General features: G+C 42.5%; 1 pseudogene; it reads left to right on the top strand.

Annotated features, from left to right (window-relative positions):
* Nucleotides 1-4,858, top strand: part of LOC146835063 (proteasome subunit alpha type-3-like) — a 33,142-nt pseudogene extending 28,284 nt beyond the window's left edge.
* Nucleotides 4,859-6,000: the final 1,142 nt, after the last annotated feature.

Genomic DNA, 6,000 nt, shown 5'->3' on the forward strand with positions numbered 1-6,000 from the left:
ACATTGTCAATGAAAAAACATGGATTAATGGTAGGTGGTAGAAACGAGATCTCAAGTTAGCAGTGGCTTGCACCCTGTCCAAGTTGGGACCCTCACACTAGTCAGGAAAAGGGAGTCACACAGCTAAAACAACCTCTGCTTACCCGCTTGGCAGCTTGGCATGAGCAGTCAGGCTTATTTCAGAGGCAATGTGTAAAGCATTTGTACATTCACATACAGTAACACATTGAAAACACTACAAAATAAGTCCACACCAGTGTAGTAAAATAGCCAGTATTCATTGGAATAAAACCAATAAGACCAAAATGACAAAAATCCAACATACACAAGTAAAGGTTAAATAAGTTCAATCCATAAAAATCAATGGATGAGTTTCTTTTAGCACAAAGTACCTTGGATGTGTCCAAACTCAAAGATGATGCAAGGTTCAGGGGGGCAGAGGCTCCGGAAAAGAAAGGCGATGCATTGTTTCCTTACTCCAAGGGGAGGTGATGCATCAGTTCCTTACTGCCAGGGAAGGTGATGCATCGATATCCAGACATGTGACCTCGGTTCCTTACTGCTGGGCAACATCGATGAAGCGATCAGCACCCAGGGTCAATGTGTTGAAAATCCAGATGCACTGCGTCGATTCCACAGGGACCAAGCATGCACTGCTTCAGAGTTGGAGTGGTGTGTCACCAGAAGTGCAACTAGAGCCAAATATTGTGGGCGGCTACCAACGTTTCGGGGGGGGGGGGCTGATTCTTCCAGCAATATGCAGAGTGGAGAAGCAGGGGCTCTAAGCCTCGTTAGCGAGTAAATGGTCTTTTAAAGACCTGTGAAGTACTCGGGTGCTGCTCTGTGTGTGCCCGGGAAGCTGTCTCAGCCGGGCTGAAACACACGACGAAGGTGGGGCTGAAGCCCTTTGAGCCCAATGGGCGTTGCGCGCCTGTGTATCACAGAATTTGATGATGCAGTGCTCGAAACTCACAATGCAGCGGTTCTGATGTGCTGCAAAAGAAAGCTGGGGCCTCCGTTAAAAGCTGTGGTCGATGTGCAGATCATTGATAAAAACAGATGCTGGGAGTCGATGTATGGATTTTCTCCTTCAGTTCACCAGATTCTTCATCCAAGGGCCCAGGAACTGGATTTGGCACCACTTATCAAGTAAGGACTCTCAGCAGAAGAGCCCAGGCACTGGTTTGTGAAGTTTGATGGCGCTGAGACTTCTTAACAGGAGGCGAGCACACACCAGTCCTTGGAGAACCTTGGAAGCAGGATACAGAAAGCAAAGTTCATGCCTTTCACTCCCAGGACAGAAGCAGCAAGTAGCAAGCTAGCACAACAAAGCAACAGGCAGAGCTTCAATCCTCCTATAACATCCAGCTCTTCTTTCTGGCAGAATGCCCTCATTCCAGAAGCGTTCTGATTTGAGTGTCAGAAGTCTAATACTTTCTGCCTTTGAAGTAGGCAAACTTCAAAAGAAAGTCTTTGTACTGCACTGGACCCTGCCTTTCCCTGACATGGCTCCAGACATACTACAGAGAGGTGGAGACAGCTTTGTGTGAGGACAAGCACAGCCCTGGTCAGGTGCCAGTGACAACTTCTCCTACTCTAGCTCAGAAAGGCCCATCATTCTGATGATGGCCTATCTGACTGTCTAGAGTGAATGCATGAGAGCCCAACTGTCATCCTGACCCAGATGTGGATTCCACAGGTAGGCACAGAATGGTTCAGCAAGAAAATGCCCACTTTTTAAAAGTGGCGTTTTCAAACACTCAATTTAAAAACCAACTCCACCGAAAGATGTGCTTTTAAATTGTGAGTTGAGAGACCCAAACTACAAATCTCTATTAGCTCCCAATGTGAAATTACACTCAAAAGTTATTTCAAGGCAATCCAAATCTTCGCCTATGAGAGAGATAGTCCTTGTAATAGTGAAAAATGAAATTAGCCGTATTTCACTATTAGGACATGTAAAACACACCAGCACATGGCCTGCCTTTGAAATACACTGCACCCTTTCCCTGAGGCGGCCTTTGACATACCTTGGGGGTGACTTACATGTAGTAAAAGGGATGTTTTGGGCCTGACAAATGGGTACACTTGCCAGGTCGAAATAGCAGTTTAAAACTGCACACACAGACACTGCAGTGGCAAGTCTGAGACATGTTTGCAGGGCTACTCGTGTGGGTGGCACAATCAGTGCTGTAGACCCACTAGAAATATTTTATTTTCAGGCCCTGGGTACAACCGGAATACTTTATTAGGGGACTATTATTAAATCAAATATGGCAATCATGGATAAATAATCACCAATACAATTTAGACAGAGAGCATATGCACTTTAGCACTGGTTAGCAGTAGTAAAGTGACCACAGTCCCAAAGCCAACAAAAACAGGTAAAAGAATAGGAGGAAGAAGGCAAAAAGGTTTGGGATAACCCTGCCAGGTTCAACAGCAGGCATAAACCCATTTACTAGACAAGTGTGGAGCTCTCTGAAGCCAAGGAGTAGGATGTGGGCATTCCAAGGCACACTTTGCATTGCAAGTTTGGAAATGCACAAAATATGCATGTTTCTGGGAATTCTGAAAACATACCCAACCCTTCTCCACCCTAGAACAGGTTAGAGACATTTTCTTTCAGGGTTGGAAGGGGAATGGATCACCCCAGTTTTATTGCAAATGTTGGGGAAGGGCTTCCTCCATGGGGGAAAATATTTTTCCAACAAAGAAATTTGTTTTATTTTCACACAAAATCATATTCTGCAGATGTGGGGTTCTTCACTATGAAGAACTCTGCACAACAGCAATAGAGGCCCACTGGGAAAGTCGCCTGACCATCACTGGTGTAAACCTGGTATCCTGCACCTGATCCAGCTTTCCAGGTGTGCTCTTGATATATTTGGTGACTAGCAAAAGCATGGAAAAGTATGTTCAATTTGAGGGGAGAGATCTCTGCCTACATTTTGCACCTTTTTTTGGGTGAACAGGACTCCAACATTAGAGAAATGTGAGTTTCAAGTAGTACACATAAAATTCCTAGCATATGTGATTATATGATATCACCCTAAAGTCAATTTGCAGGTGCATATGAGCCATCTCTTTGCCTCTTTCTGCTTCACAGACTGGCCTCTGTGTTGGTGAGTCTCTCAAGGACCAACACTTTCTGCCAATCTATCAATATCTATGTCCAGTGTCTTGGGAGCAGACCTGGAGTTTTGGATTGGCATGTGCGTAGTGCACTCAAATTCTCTGTAGATCATTCTCCAGAACTGTTGACCCTTGAAAGAGTATTTGCTAGACGTTCAAGACAGGAAGAAAGCTAATTTTCTCATACTCAATAGAAATAGGTCCATAATCTTCATTACAGGTGGCAGTCATTTCCTCTGAACAAGGTCTCTCTGGCCGTACATGCTGGGAGGATTTACCTCCCTGGCCTCCAAGATAAAGAACCTTAGGTAGTGTATTGATAATGTGCAGATAAAGAAAGCCTACACTACTTCTGAAAGCTTGAGGAATACCCTCCGTTTTCTCCCTGCTGAAAACTGGCCCACAATTATCAGTGCCATTATTCCTTTGCATCTAGACTACAGGGTCAGATTGTATTGCAGTCTTTCAGGCAACCAGATTGCTAAACTGCAAAGAATCCAGACCATGCTAGCTTGCCTTAGGAATTTTGAACATATCTCAGTTCATTGTCTTCCAGCTAACAAGCACATCTATGGTGAGTATCTGTGGTTGGCTAACCAGGCTTTCTACTGGACCAATCCAAAACTGCTTTTCTCTTTGATTTTTACTAATACCATTAAATAGGGTTCACTTCTGTTACTCCAAATTCCCTGCTTTTATTCGGCACGTTGTGGAGGAAGACCATTTGGGAACCGGGGTAAGAGGGGCCAAAATATTGGGGGGTGGTTGAGAAATCTGCGGGTGATGCCGGGGGAAGCATGTTTGGGAGTAGGTATAGGGCCACCGTTAGATCGAGTGGTGTCAGTCGTTATTAAACATAGCCATATGACCTGTCTGCTTCCACCTTCTCGCCTGATGGTAGAGAGTTTCAAGTTGAATATGCCACAAAGCAGTAGAGAACAGTAGTACTGCTGTTGGCATCAGGTGTAAAGGTGGTGTTGTCTTTGGCGTTGAAGAGTTGGTTCTGTCCAAACTCTATGAAGAAGGTTCCAACAAACTAATCTTTAATGTAGATCGACATGTAGGAATGGCTGTAGCGGGCCTCCTGGCAGATGCTCGTTCTTTGGCTGACATTGCAAGAGAAGAAGCTTCTAACTTTAGATCAAGTTACGGCTATGACATCCCGTTAAAGCACCTTGCAGACAGAGCGGCTATGTACGTACAAGCCTACACACTGTACAGTGCTGTCCGACCGTTTGGATGCCGTTTCATGATGGGATCGTATAATGAAGATGATGGTGCTCAGCTTTATATGATTGATCCAGCAGGTATCTCTTATGGCTATTGGGGCTGTTCAGTTGGCACAGCGAGCGGCGAAGACAGAGATTGAAAAACTCCAGATGAAAGACATGACCTGCCGGGAAGTTGCCAAAGAAGTTTAAAAAATAATCCACATCGTCCATGATGAAGTAAAGGACAAAGCATTTGAACTTGAACTCAGCTGGGTTGGAGAAATAACCAAAGGCAAGCATGAAGTTGTTCCAAAGGACATCCGAGAAGAAGCTGAGAAATATGCAAAGCAGTCTTTAGAAGAAGAGGATGACTCTGATAATGACAACATGTAACATTTACATGTATTATTTTGTTCTTCTGAAGATGCTGCTTGACTTGTCTTTATAATTCTGAACTCCAAAACCACCAAGGGCCTCCTGTTTTTACGTACATGTCGCTTAAATTGTTTTTGAAGGACCACTTTGCAATTAAAAAAAATATATATTCACCAGACCATTTGGGAATCTTGGCTCCCATTCTCGTGAATGACCTGCCACTTGAGCTGCTCAACTGCTTACATTTTTGCAAAAAAAATTAAGAACTCTGCTCTTCAGCCAACTTTTTCTCCCACTCTTCTGTTCTGTTCCTTCAGCTCCTCACATGCCTAAATCATAGAGTCATGATACATAAGGATAAAGGTTGTGCTTTACAAATAAAAGCAAATAAATACTTTCATTATTAATAAATGTGCTACCCCATTAAAAATATCCTTAGAATCGAAAATAATTAAAAAGTAATTTAGAATGTGATTGTTTATATAGACCTAATATATAGATTTATTGTTTGATTTGACTATGATTGCACTCTTTCCCAAACTGACTTAGAAATCTGTGAGCATTTAAAAAGGAGTAATTTGATTAAAGAAATGAAATTTAAATTAGAGACTGATACCTTTAGCATTGTTTAAGTTTCTGAGCTGCCCCAAGACTGCAAAGGGATGATGAGTATGCATTCAATGGCATTTCTCCTGGGAATCATAACACATCTACATTTAATTACACTATCTAGACAAAGAAAATCTTGAGGTAAATGTGGCTTGTAGCCATTGGATACAAAGTCAGAATATATGAGTAACCATGCAATATTGTTATCAAACAATACACTTTGATGTATTTAATGCCAGTGAAATGTATTAATCAACATCAAGTCATTATTTTTTTATTGGCCATCATATTTGGTCACAAATAACCTCTTTGTAGTACATATATTATGACTGAGGCAGAATATAAAACTAACAATGAGAAAGGCATAAAACGGTACAATAAATGAGTAAAGAAAAATACTGAGAAAGCAAAAGGGAAAAGAATGCATGATAATAAAAAGGGCAGGCCAGTGGAATTCAAGCAAGAGAAGGGCACTTGAAGCAGTCTTTCCATATTGAGAAGAAACCCAAAGGCTATTAATTTAGTCAGTATTAAACATTGGTGGCGAGTGGGACCCATCTAAATGTAATCCAGATCCTTTCAAATCTTTTCAGCGAGGTAATACCTCTGGCACTAGCCAAGGTAAGCTCTGCCTCATAAATCTGGTGGATAAGAACCTTCCATTCTTTGG

The sequence above is a fragment of the Triturus cristatus genome, chromosome 4_2 (assembly GCF_964204655.1).
Source record: "Triturus cristatus chromosome 4_2, aTriCri1.1, whole genome shotgun sequence".
In the NCBI taxonomy this organism is placed as follows: domain Eukaryota; kingdom Metazoa; phylum Chordata; class Amphibia; order Caudata; family Salamandridae; genus Triturus; species Triturus cristatus.